The following is a 14,556-nucleotide window of genomic DNA, read 5'->3' on the forward strand; positions in this document are numbered from 1 at the left end:
TCTACACTCAGGGGAAAAAAAACTGAAGCCAGAGGACAATAATAAAATAAATTGTTTATCTCTAGGAAAGATGTAGACATCAGAAAGAACTAGATGGAAATACAACTTGGACAGCCAACTTTTAAATGGGTGGGATACAGACATGATTTCAATCCCAGTGAGGCTCCCACGTACCTATAGTCTAATTATGAGAAAGAAGGCCTTGGGGCCGTGGCAGAATACTTTGGAAAACAAACTGAAACAATTTCACATGTGGAATTACACAGTGGGAGCTGGATGGATTTTTAAAGACACAATAGATCAGAAATGACAATACAGATCAGAGATCACAAACTGGTGGGCCATAGGCCAGATGCCTGTGTGCATTATGTTTGGCCCAAATACTGCTTATTATTATTATGATTATTAATTATTTTTAGAGATGGAGTATGCTATATTGCCCTGAAACTGAATATTGTTTTTAAATTTTATTTAAATTAGTTTCCAACATGTTACAATCAGGAGATCTCACACTTAAGAAAAACTAGGCTGGGTACCATCACTCACACCTGTAGTCTCAATGCTTTGGGAAGCCGAGGTGGAAAGATTACTTGAGGCTAGGAGTTCAAGACTAGCCTGGGAAGTATAGCGAGACTCCATCTCTACAAAGAAACATTAAAAATTAGCCTGGCATGGTGGCAGGTGCCTGTAGTTCCAGCTACTTGGGAGGCGGAGGTGGGAAAGTTGCTTTAGCCCAGGAGTTGGAGGCTACAGTGACTTATGATCATGCCGATGCACACCAGCCTGGTTGACAGAATGAAACCCTATCTCTAAAACAACAAAAAATTAAACAAAACAAAATAGCTATCTGGCTTCTTTGGAACCTCCTGTAGACGAGGCCTGCATTCTTGCATGGCACCACCACGGTGGCTCCTTTTACACAGAGGCAGGCTCTCCCCAGTTGGCCACAGCTCCCCCCAGCAAGCATGTCCCATTTCCATCCCCTGCTGAGCCCACATAAGCATCTTAGGTAAAGAAACTAAGGCTCAGAGGCCAACTTCAAGAGCTCACATGTCCTGTTCCCACTCCCTAGTTCTTAATCTTTTCTTCAATAAGCAAAGCTGGGAAATCAAGGGACAGATAGTGCTCCATAGTCCTCTTGGTTTGAGCCACTACTCAGGATTCCTGACTCTAAATCCCACATCACTACCCCAACCCAGTGGTTGGTTCCAGTACCCACAACTGGGAAACCTTAGTTTTTTCCCTCCCTCAAGGATCATATAAAGCTCACCCAGAATTATAGGGACTGTACTCATCCCAGGACCTCGGAATCTTTTCACCTCTTTTCTGCCGTGGTCTGGTCCAATTGCCAGGCCTACCAACATCCCCATCTTTGATAAAATCTGCCACAGAGCCAGAAGCTGCCATTGCCATGGCCTTATCCCAAGAAGGGGCAGCTTCTGATAAGACCCGAGTGCCTGCCACGTTGCTGTGACTGCCGCTGCTGCTCACTGCTGACCCTCCTTTCCTTGCTAATCCCTGCAATCCACGCCTCGCCAGCTGCTGCTCCCCAACCCTACATCTCAGTGACAATGAGCAACCTTCCCCTGTTATGGTCATCCTGTTCCTGCCCTTCCCCACTGCTGCTCAGGAACCTCTGTGGTCTCCACTCCTGAAGCCGATGTTGTAATATGAAATCCTAGATATATGTTAGACCCAATTTTTTGTTCCGCCTGAAGCATGACCTCATTCTCTGGAGTGAGAGCTCCCCCTGTCAAGGAATTTAGATCATATCTTTCAGGACCTGTGAAGACTATTGGTTTTCAGGTTGTAAGAGAATCCAACTCAAACTAGCTTATGATTTAAAAATATTACTAGTGAAGGAGTTAAGAACATGCCACCCCAAAATATGTCACTGTGGCATATTGAGTATTTTGATTTAAAAGCCCTTGAAAAACATCAGGTACAAGAAGACCACTCTGATCTTCTTTCTCTTTCTTAAAAGCAGATGAAATTCCCGTGTGAAAGATGTCCTCCCTATACCAGAAGGAAAGTATCATTTTTACCATCAAGGTTAGAAAGTTGAGGCTGAGGGAAATATGTACAGAAACCCCTTATTATCTAACCCTTATCTTCCTAGTCACTTCTCTATCCAATTAACTACCATATCCCAAGCCCCTTGTCACATTTTCACAATTACTACTCTTCATCCAATTCAGCAAATAAGTATTAAATTCTAACTGCATCCTTGGGTCTTCCTTTCCTGATGAAGAATCCTATGCCACATAAAACTTTTGTATTAAATAAATTTGTATGCTTTTGTCCTGTTGCTCTGTCTTCTGTAAATTTAATTTTCAGGCCCAGTTGAAAACCCCTACGAGGGTAGAGGTAAAATGTTGCCTCCCTTACATAATGTCCAGTATAGGGGAGGAGATGGCCTCAGTCCCAATAGCTCCAAGTCACTTGGCTTTTTTTTTTTTCCTCCATTCTCTGCCTTTGTTTACTCAAACTCTTGCCTCTGCCCCTCCTAACTTTTCCACTGGCAGGCACAGTCTGTGCCTAGGACACATCCTTAGGTCCTCAGAACTGATAAAGAGCTTCTTAGCCAATAGATAAAATCCCACAGGAAGATTCTCATTAGTTCTAATTGAGTCACTTGCTCATCCTTGAATCAATCACTGTGGCCAGAATGGGAAGGATTCTATTATTGCCAACCCCCAGAGAACCAAAATGAGTAGGGAAGGTCAGATCTAAGAAACAATGCTAGGCAGACAAAAAAAAAAAAAAAAAAATTTCTCCTACAATAGTGCACCGATAAAAACCAGGGCTCCTGTAACAAGACAAATAACTTTATTTAAAAATGGGTAAGGAACGTGAATAGTGATTTCTGAAAAGAAATATGAAGATGATCAATAAACATAAAAACATGCTCAATAACATCAGGGAAATGCAAATCAAACCCACAATGAGATACCATTTGACATCCACTAAGATTTGTTTTTAATCTTCTGAATAGCATAGCTTTATTGCACAGCATTCCTGCAATTAGAGCTGTTAAACTTTTTAATGTAAACACATAAAATATTTCTTTATTTTACAACCTTTTGTGCATGTCTTCATTTCTTTTTAATATACAAGATCCTTACAACATTAAGATTGTTATAATAAAAAATTCACATAATAACAGGTGTTGGCAAGGATGTGGAGAAATCAGGACTCCGAAGGATAGGAGTGTAAAATGGAGCAGCCACTTTGAAGAACAATCTGGCAGTTCCTCAAATGGTTCAACACAGAGTTACCATAAATATAGTCACTAACCGTGGGTGATTGGTTGCAGTAGTGCAAATATAGCTTATCGCAGCCTTGAACTCCTGGGCTCAAGCCTTGGCCTCCAGAAGTGCTAGGATTACAGGTGGGCCACCAAGCCCCACCCAGATTTCTTTTTTGGAGTGGGAAAACAAGTTCTCAAATACACTGTGGTGATGGTTGCCCAACTCTGTGAATATACTACAAACCACTGAATGAACACTTCAAATGAGTGAATTATATGGCATGTGACTATGTCCTACTAGGTAAGTAGACAGGCTTCTTCTGTTTGTCCTGCCACGTCCTTTGGGGTCTCTGAGAGATGGAGGGCGCTCCATTTGAAGCTAGGCCAGTTGAGATCAGATCCAATCCTGTTTCTATTTCCTGGCAGTTAACTCCTTCAACACCAATATGGGGATGATAATCCCTACTTGGAAATGTTGTTGTGATTTGTAAAAAGACACATTAGGGTTAATAATGTACAGTGTGTGATACAGAGTAGAGTTTCTGAAACACTACGCATACAGCATACAGCAATGCATATGTGCATACATGCATGCAAACTTCGGGCTTTTGGGGAGGTTCTGAAAGGACCGGATATGGAGGGCTGGTCGTGACCCTGGTGTCAGCCCTGGGCCCCCTTGTCTCTCAGGCTCTAGGGCAGGGCGGTAGCAGAGCATCCTGCTAACCCTGGAGCCAAAGAGAAGTCCTGGAGCCTCGGGCCCAGAGCAACAGGGCGATGTGGTAAGGGTGAGGCGAGGCCGCCCTACCGGCGGGGCGGGGGGTGTTGCTAGGTAACTGCAAGGGGCCGGGGACTCAGCGGCTCCGGGAACCCAGCCCGACCTGCCGCAGCGCGCTAGAGCCGCCCCAGCTCTATTTAATGATACTGGTTGCCTTCATGGGCTATTTATGCTTTTCATAAAATAATCAGCATGGAAATCATTGCCTTGAGTTCTGGCCTCTTCTCTGAGTTGCTTTTTGGATTTTATTTGACTGCTTAATACAGCGATGTATTTAGAACACAACCCTGACTCGCTTTGGACAAGATGCATGGCCAACCTTAAAGTATTGCTTTCCCTTTTTGTTTTAGCCTTGATAAAATGAAATGCTTTGAGGAAGGCGAGGATCCAGAAGTCATCTGGAGGATCCTGACCTGGTGACTTTGGGGTATGGAGGACTTTGCATTTGTTATGTACTATTTAAACATTTTTTTCCTACTTTATGTTTTGAAAAGTTGAAAATATAGTATCATTATCCACATACCCACTCCTTAAATTCAACCACTGTTAATTTGGCCATATTTGCTTTAGCCATATGTGCATGAGTTGCCTGCTGTGTGTCTTTTCTTTTGCTTATACCATTCAACAAGTTGCAGACATCATGATAACTTACCCCCAGATATATCAGCAGGTAGCTCCTACATATCTACAAAATATCATTCTCCTACATAATTAGTGTGGTATTAGTAAACCTAAGAAAATTAACAATAAATAGTTAATCTCTAATATTCCAGTCCATATTCAAATTTGTGTTTATTTTTTAACATGTATTTACAAAGGTAGAGTTAATCTACTTAAATTTGGGGTGCAAGCTAAATACTCTGGTAGTGTTCTTGAACTATCTGTGGTAAAGGATCAGTTTTTAAAATTTTTACTCTTTGACAGATTCATACTTTTGTAAAATACTATACAAGAATCATTAAAAAAGAAATTAAAACAGACAATGTGAGTTCAATTTTTTTATTAAATTCAACAGACATAAAATTACTATCAACTTATGAACATTTCTAAACACTTAATTTCCATTTTCTATACTGATTGGATAGCATAAAGCTCACAGATCAATTCCTGCTTGCCTACTACACTTTGAGAAGCAATGCTCCACGATAATACAATAGAACAATTGTGCACATTATAGTGAAATTCACTATATTTCACACCACCTCATCTGTGTTCTGCCATTCTTGATCCTACCCTTGTATCCCCTTCAAATATTTGGTTAGTTATTTCAACTCTACCTTGGTTTCCTTTTGAGGTAACTGCCAAATCTGTGCCCCCGGATCCTCATTGCTAACATTTACAGTAGCAACACTTGCAGCACTATGAAAGGCTTCATGTGGGCTTTGCTAGGATGACATTAAACTGGATAATCTTGTAAACTACCACCCCCGTCCTCCCAAGTGTCACAAAAATGAACAAGAGGAAATAAAATCCAAAGAGAACTTACTGCAGAAAATCAGCAAACAACTGTTTATACAAATCTCCCTGGGAGACTACCTCCTTCTCCCTAGAAAACAACCAGGAGACAGAAGGAAACCTGTAAGTCTACACTCCACACAGAATTGAGTGTACTCAAACAAGCATTTGAAGGTTTAAAAACACTTTGGATTAGAAATTTTAAAACTAAGAATGGAAATGATGAAAAAGAGAGAAATGAAAAAAATTAATGAAATGCAGGGAAGAAATGGAAGAAAAGACAAATTATAAGTCAACAAAGATGAGATAGTCAAGGGAGTATAGGTTTAAATAAAAATTTAATAAAGGGAAATGAAGAAAGGTATGAAAACAACCAAGAGAATTGAAAATGACATAAAAAGGTAAATGAGTCAGAGAAAGTATTGGGAATGGAAGACAGGCAAAGAAGACATAATGTTCATATTATCAGAGTTCCTGAAGAAGAAAAAGCAATGGAACAGAATTACTATTTAAAAATATAATCTAGGAAAAAATTCCAGAAATGGAAAAAAACCTAAATCTACTAACTGAAAGGACTTACTGGGTACCTGGAAAAATTAACCCATAATTATCAACTCTGAGATATGTCTTAGTAAAACTGTTAGATTTAAGAGATAAAATCATCAAGTCTTCCAGTCAAAAAGAACACATAACTTAAAAAGGCAAAGGCAAACTTACAAAAAGCATCAGACATTGCAAAACTGACATACAAAGCAAGGCAACAATGGAGGTGTATCTTTTTTAAAACTCAAGGAAAGTGTGAACTATGGATTTTATAGCCAATTGAGATATCCTTCAAATAGCAAAGCTGTAGAAAAAAAGTTTTCAACATACAAGAACTTGGGTAATTTCTGTATCCACCAGCCATTTCTGAGGAATATATTAGAGGGTGAGCTTCATCCAAACAATTGATGATGGGAAAGTTTCAGCAAAAGGATTAAGAAGGTGAGGACCAGTGTAGAAGACTAATGTCTAACTGTTGCATATTGTAAGAAAGTACAATATTGCAACTAAAAAGATGGGAGGAGAAAAGAGGATAATGTGTTGGTAATAGGTGGGTTTTAAAGAATACTGAGGGGGAAAAAAATGCTGACAAACCAGATAGTAAAAGGTTAAATAAGACAGTGGAATAACTAAGGGTATTGTGAAAATTTAAGTGTGGAAGTAATCAGTAGAACAAAAATAGAAATACCAATCCCTGCTCTCTAACTTCTAAAAAATAAATGAGAAAGTAATATACATCTTATAATAAGGTAATATAACAATATGCGTAAGTAGAAAATTTGAGACCAAGTACATTAGTTTCAGTTTGGCTTATAAAAACAAAAACTTTGAGGAGACAAGAGACATATCTAAAATAAAGTGATTCAGAGAAGCTAAACATAAACTATTGGACAAAAGCATATCACATAAATGGAAACAAAAATTGAGCAGGAGTAGCAATTGTGATATCAAAAAAATAGAACTCAATCCCCAAAGCATTAAATGTGACAAAGGACACTGTGAAATTTTTATCTTATGGAGGTATATGTACATAAAATTTGCTCCCTGGTTATGGAGACTATATGGCTTATTCACAAAAACTGATTAAGTATTAGGTCACAAAGGGCACAACAGTAACATTTATGAAATAGAAATATTACAACTAACACTCTTGTTAGTAATACAATGTCATAAACCTAGGATTTACTAACAAAAATAAAAGTCAGAAAGGTCCGTCACTTGGAAATTTTAAAACTTCTAAATAACTTCTAGGCAAAGGGAGAAATACATGCTGAAATTACAGAATTTTTAAGAAATAATGATATTGAAAACACTACATATCAGAATATAAGGGATGTCTTTGAATCATTGATTAGAGGAAGTCAGTGCACAAAAAACATCTATTAATAAAAGTGAAGATAAGTGAGTTAAATTTCCAGTTTAGAAAACAAAAATAACAAAGTAAATGAAAAAAAATAGGAAGGAAATAAAATAAAAGCAGAAATTAATGAAGAGAAGAATAGGAAAACAATATCTAGTTGATAAAAATATTTGCTTTTTGAAACAACAAAAGAGATAAAATATTAACTAACTTGATAAAGAAGAAATGAGAGGCTGGGCATGGTGGCTGACACCTGTAATCCTTGCACTTTGGGAGGTTGAGGAGGGAGGATCACTTGAGGCCAGGAGTTTGAGACCAGTCTGAGCAAGAGCGAGACCTCGTCTCTACTAAAAATAGAAAAAAATTAGCTGGGCATGGTGGCGAGTGCCTGTAGTCCCAGCTACTTGGAAGGCTGAGGCAGGAGGATTGCTTGAGCCTAGGAGCTTGAGGTTGCAGTGAGCTATGATGACACCACTATACTCTAGCCCAGGTGACAGAGTGTGACCCTGTCTCAAAAAAAAAAAAAAAAAAGGAAATATATCTAGCTTAGTTGTAAAACTAGTATCTTATTTAATAGAGAACCAACATAGACATTTTCTACTAAGATCAGGAACAAGGCAAACATGCCTACTATCTCCACTACTTTGCAGCATTTTCCCACAGGTGATAGCCATACAGTTTGACAAGAGAAAATAAGAGAAAGCACAACCTATAAAATGAGGGAGAAATCATTATTAAAACAAATTTTAAAAATCATAAGAGAGTACTTTGTTGCACTTTTGTCAAGGGTTGGCCAACTACAGCCCATAGACTGGCTGGCTGTTTTTGTAAGTAAAGTTATACAGCCATGCCCATTTATTTACATATTGTCTGTGGCTGCTTTTGGACTACAATGGCAAGTTGAGTACCAAAGAGAGAGGTCATCTGGCCTATAACCTAAAATATTTACTATGTGGCCCATTAAGGAAAGGTTTGCTGATCCCTGCTCTACACAAATAAATTATGTATAAGTAGAAAATAATGTGATAGAGTTGAGTTATCCCCGCTGTACTGAAATAAATTTGAAAACCTAAGTGAAATGGATAATTTCCTAAGGAAAACCAGATTACTGAAATTAAGCACATTAGAGTTAGATAACTTAAATAGACAATTTCCATAGAAAAACAGAGGAAGTTATTTAAGGAACTATCCCAACAAATCTCCAAGTCCATATGGTTTCACAGAATTCTACCAAACATTCAAAGACTAGATAGTCCCAATGCTCCAGAACCTTGAAAGAAGAAAAACTTCTTAATTATTTTTATGAAGCAAATGTGACACTGATATTTAAACTGGGTAATGACAGTATAGAGACAGAAAACTTGACACCAGTATCACTCAAAAGAAAATATTATCAGAGGCCGGGCGTGGTGGCTCACGCCTGTAATCCTAGCACTCTGGGAGGCCGAGGTGGGCGGATCATTTGAGCTCAGGAGTTCGAGACCAGCCTGAGCAAGAGTGAGACCCCATCTCTACTAAAAATAGAAAGAAATTATATGGACAACTAAAATATATATATATACAAAAAATTAGCCGGGCATGGTGGCGCATGCCTGTAGTCCCAGCTACTCGGGAGGCTGAGGCAGTAGGATCGCTTAAGCCCAGGAGTTTGAGGTTGCTGTGAGCTAGACTGACGCCACGGCACTCACTCTAGCCCGGGCAACAGAGTGAGACTCTGTCTCAAAAAAAAAAAAAAAAAAAAAAAGAAAATATTATCAGAAAATCCAACACCATAGTAAGAAGGTACTACACCATTACCAAGTCGAATTTATTCTAGGAATGGAAGGTTGGTTCAATATGAGGACACCTAATAATATATGCCATATTAATACATCTAAGACATGACTTATTTGATTATTTCCAGAGATACAGGGAAAGTCTTACCAAAATTCAATACCAATTCATGATAAAAACACTCAGGAAATAGAAATTGGAGGGATACTATTTGAACATGATAAAATACAGATAGCTTAGTTGTAAAACTAGTACCGTATTTAATAGAGAACCAACACAGGCACTTTCGACTAAGATCTGGAGCAAGGCAAACATGCCTACTAGCTCCGCTACTTTGCAACATTTTCCTACAGGTGATAGCCAGGCAGTTTGACAAGAGAAATTAATTAGAGGTGTAAGAGTAAGTCAAGATAAAAGAAAAAACTCCCTCTAATTGCAGATGATGGCATAGAGTACCTGGAAAATCCCAGAAAAATCAATGCTAAAACTGACTCAAACAAAAAAGAATTCAGTGAAATATTAATAAATGGTATAAGGGAAAGGTTGTGGGTTTTTTTTTATATGCATATATTCTCATGTTGATTCAGCACCCTTTAGGACTATCCTGCATTGATCCTTGAAAATCAATTGACCATATATGTGAGGATCTGATTCTGAACTTGATATTCTGTTCAATTGTTATCATTATATGAATAATCACTGTCTTGATTACTGCAGTGATATTGTAGACCTTACAATCAGGAAGTGTAAGTCCTCCGACTTTGACCATCCTTTTCAAGAAAATTTTGGCTATTCTAGGTCCTTTGTGTTTCTATATAAATTTGAGAATCAGCTGGTCATTGTTCACCTACATGCTGCTGGGATTTTGATAAGGATTGCTTTCAATCTAGAGATAACTGGAAGTGAGGGAGCATAATTAACATCTTAAGAACATTGAGTCTGTCAGTCTCTGAACATGTATACATCTCCTAAATAGGTCTTCTTTAATTTCTCTCCGCAGTGCTTTCTAGTTGTCAGTATACAGGTCTTACGCTTATTTCATTAAATTTATCGCTGCGATTTCATGGTTTTTGACAATATTTTAAATCACAGTGATTTTTTTAACTTACAATTGTTCTTTGCCATAATATAGAAATAGGAACTTTTTTATTATTTCTCTTTTGTCCTGAAACCTTGCTAATTCACTTACTATTTCCAATCGTTTTTTTTTTTTTTTTTTTAATTTTTTTTTAGATTCCTTAGGAATCCCTATGCAGGCAATCATGTTGTTTGTGACATTTTTACTTCTTCTGTTCCACCTTTAAACTTTTATTCCTTTTTCTTCCTTTATTAAACCAGTTAGAACATCCAATGCAATGCTGCATAGAAGCAGCAGGAGTGAAGATACTTGTCTTGTTCACAGTCACAGGGGGAAGCATTCAGTCTTTCAATCATTAAGTATAAAGTCAGCTATAATTTTTTTGTAGATTTTCTTTATCAGATTGAGAGAATTCTCTTCTTTTATAGTTTGCTGAAGTTTTTCATAAGTGGATATTGAATTTTGTGAAATACTTTTTCTGTATCTATTGAGATATAACTTTTTCCCTTCATTCTGTTAATATGGTGAATTACATTGATTTTTAACCAATCAACTGGTTTTTTTGTTTTCGTTTTTTTTTTTTTTTTTTTTTTGGAAACAATCCTCAGTCTGTTCCCCGGGCTGAAGGGGCAGTGGCGTCATCAGAGCTCACTGCAATCTCAAACTTCTGGGCTTAAACAATCCTCCTGCCTCACCTGCCTGAGTAGCAGGGACTACAGGCCCTCGCCACCACACCTGGCTAATTTTTCCATTGTTTTGTAGAGATGGGATCTTGCTCTGTTGCCCAGGAGGGTATTGAACTCCTGGCCTCAAGTGATCCTTCCACCTCAGTCTCCCAAAGTGCTAGGATTACAGGTGTGAGCCACCATCTGGCCTCTGCCTTAGATTTGTGACAGAATGCACAAGTGAAATCACCCGGACTTAAGTTTTCTTCTTGAGAGGTTTTTTAAAATTACCAATTCAATTTCTTTAGCAATTATAGAGTTGTACAGATTTTGTATTTCTCGTTGTATCAGTTTTGGTAAAAGTAGTTTTTTTCAAGAATTTGTACATTTTTTCTTAAGTTGTCAAATTTATTGGCATAAAGCCTATTATAATATTTCCTTACTATCTTTCATCCTATTGAATTTCTTGTGATGTCTCCTTTTTTATACCTGATAATTGTAATTTGTCTCTTCTCTATTTTTTTCTTTATCAGTTTGTCTTAATTTTATTAATCTTTTCAAAGAATTGATGTTTTGCTTTAAATAACTTGATTTATTATTTCTATGATTTATCTTTTTTATTACTTTTTTTTTTTTTTTTTTTTTTTTGAGACAGAGTCTCACTCTGTTGCCCAGGCTAGAGTGAGTGCCGTGGCGTCAGCCTAGCTCACAGCAACCTCAAACTCCTGAGCTCAAGCGATCCTCCTGTCTCAGCCTCCCAAGTAGCTGGGACTACAGGCATGCACCACCATGCCCGGCTAATTTTTTTTTCTATATATATATTTAGCTGTCCATATAATTTCTTTCTATTTTTAGTAGAGATGGGGTCTCGCTCTTGCTCAGGCTGGTCTCGAACTCCTGAGCTCAAACGATCCACCCACCTCGGCCTCCCAGCGTGCTAGGATTACAGGCGTGAGCCACAACGCCCGGCCTTTTTTATTACTATTATTAGTTCTTTTCTTCTAGTCACTTTCTAAGTTGCTTTCCCCCCCCTCCCCCGACCTCTTCAAGTGTACACTAAGATCACTGATTTTAAACTTTACTTCCTTTCTAATATAATCATTTTAGGCTTTAAATTTCTCCCTAGGCATTGTGTTAGTTACATCTCAAAAATTTTGATATGTTGTATTTTCATTATCATTCAGTGTAAAATATTTTAAAATTTCTCTTGGGGTTTTTTCTTTGACCCATGGGTTACTTAGAGGTCTGTTGTTTAATATTCAAAATATTTGGGCTTTATTTTTTAAAAATATTTTATTGTTAGACTCATTTCCAGTTTCATTCTGCTGTGGTCAAAGAACATACTCTATATGATTTCAATGTTTTGAAATTTGAGATATATTTTATGGCCCAGCATGTAGTCTATCTTGGTGAACATTCCATGTGTACTTGAATGTGGACTCTTCAGTTGTTGGGTTAGTGTCTCTAAACATCAGGTAGGTCAAGTTGGCTGATAGTACTGCTCAAACGTTTCATATCCATGATGATTTTATTTTGTCTTTTTGTTCTGTCAGTTGGTGAAAGAGTGATTAAAATCTCCAGCTATAATTTGCACTTGTCTACTTCTCCTTTCAGTCCTGTCACTTTTTGCTTTTGCTGTGTCTTGCAGATCCATGCCCTGTGTACATACATTCCATCCTCAGCCAAGGCTCCAAGAGGAATTACCTCGTAAGCATTTCTCTCCTCTTTTCTCCTGTTAATACAATGCCTCCTCAATGGTTCCTTGTCCTACAAATTCCAACCTTCTCAGCTGCTTCAGAAGCCTCTTAGTCTCTACTTGGGCTCTATCTTCTGTAGTCCAGGGAGCACCTGTGGGCAGAACACAGAGGAAAAGTTGAGTTCACTTCACTTGTTCCCCTTCTTTAAAGGATTATGGCCCATGCTTTCTGTCATCCAATGCCTGAAAACGTTTGCTTCATATATTTTGTTCAGAATTTGAATTGTTGATGGTTAAAGAGAAAATACAAAACTAGTCACTCCTTCATAGCTAAATGTGGAAGTTCAAAACACTCAGATTTTTTAAAAGAAAGAGTTCTTTTAGTCTTTCTTGCTTAATCCATAAGTATTTAATATAAATCTAGTGTAAAGAACATATAAAAATGTTGAGCTTGGTATAAAAGAAACTCTCTGGATCATTCATTTTAAACACGGGGAGATCTCCCTCTAAAAGAAATAGTACTCATCTTGATCCAGGAAATGAGTAAGATTTTGTATTAAGAGAATAGGTGGGGAGTGGTGGTTCAGGCCTGTAATCCTAGCACTTTGGGAGACCAAGGCAGGAGGATCACTTGAGGTGAGGAGTTCAAGACCAGCCTGGGCAACATAAAAAACCTATCTGTACAAGAAAAATAAAATAAAAAATTAGTCAGGCATGGTGGCATGCACCTGTAGTCCCAGCTACTTAGGAGACTGAGGCAGGAGGATTGCTTCAGCCCAGGAGGTTGATTTTGCAGTGTGAGCTGTGCTTGTACCATTGCACTCCAGCCTGGGTGACAGTGTGAGATCCTGTCTCTAAAAAACAAACAAATGAAAAAAGCCTGTCAAAATTTTTCTTGATCTTGGGGCATTTGATGTTTAAATTAGCATAAGAATTAATGATTATTATTCTAGCACTTCAAATCTGTTATTGATTCTTAATGTTATAAAATTAGGAGTTCCAATCTATCTCCCCTTTTTTCTCTCTAAAAAAATGTTTTCTCATTTCATTAATTAGGAGATATTAACTTTATATCATTACAAAAGCTTTTTTATGAAATGCCTAATTTCAGTTAAATTTTATTTTTGTCTTGATGTTTTCCCTCTAGCTGGAGAATCTGTTATTAGATGACAAGTATAACACCAAAATAACAGATTTCAGCCTCAGCAACGAATGTACTTTGGGCACTCAACTGGAAACCTTTGCGGCACTGCTCCACACACAGCCCCCGAGCTCTTCCAGTGCAAGAGATGTCATGGCCCTGAGGTTGATGTGTGGAGCCTCGGGGTGATCCTCTCTCTGCTGGTCATTGGCACCCTTCCCTTTGGTAAGGCAAACCTTAAGGTGTAGGAAACAGTTGCATCAATGTACTATACAAAACTAAAAAGAGTTTCATAAAATTACATGGGTTTATATTTTTAACATTATATCAGTTTAGGGGTTTCAGTAATTTTTTTGTTGTTTTTAACCTAAAACTTGACTCACTACTTTTCTTTCCTTGCTCCCTCCCCAAAGGAACTGTAAGCAAACATAATAAAAGAGAAATACACCATCCCATTCTATATGTCAGCAGAGTGTAAAAAACTTCAGAAACATTTTCTAGTGGTAAATCCACGTAAATGAACTGCTCTGCAGGTTATCACGTTAGTGGAAAGTGGAAATAACTTTGGAAAGTTTTTAGAATATTTTTAGAACTTAGCTTGGTTTGTTTGGCCTATTGAACTCTTGCTTAGGACTTCTTTTTAAGTTTTTTTTTTCTTTCTTATTTCAGCATGTTACGGGGGTACAAATGTTCAGGCTACATACATTGCCCTTGCCACCCGAGTCACAGCTTCAAGCATGTCTGTGCCCCAGACAGTGCACACTGCACCCATTAGATGTGTATACACCCATCCCTACCTCCCCCCATCCACTCAACACCT

The 14,556-nt window shown here is 37.9% G+C and overlaps 1 long non-coding RNA gene across 1 annotated transcript; it reads left to right on the plus strand.

The window, feature by feature from the left end:
• The first annotated feature begins 4,380 nt into the window (after positions 1-4,380).
• On the plus strand, positions 4,381-14,157 carry LOC138379710 (uncharacterized). The gene is made up of 3 exons (XR_011232272.1): positions 4,381-4,452; positions 12,548-12,606; positions 13,743-14,157. It is a non-coding gene; the product is annotated as an uncharacterized lncRNA (long non-coding RNA).
• Positions 14,158-14,556: the final 399 nt, after the last annotated feature.

This window comes from Eulemur rufifrons, unplaced genomic scaffold (genome assembly GCF_041146395.1).
Source record: "Eulemur rufifrons isolate Redbay unplaced genomic scaffold, OSU_ERuf_1 scaffold_123, whole genome shotgun sequence".
Lineage (NCBI taxonomy): Eukaryota > Metazoa > Chordata > Mammalia > Primates > Lemuridae > Eulemur > Eulemur rufifrons.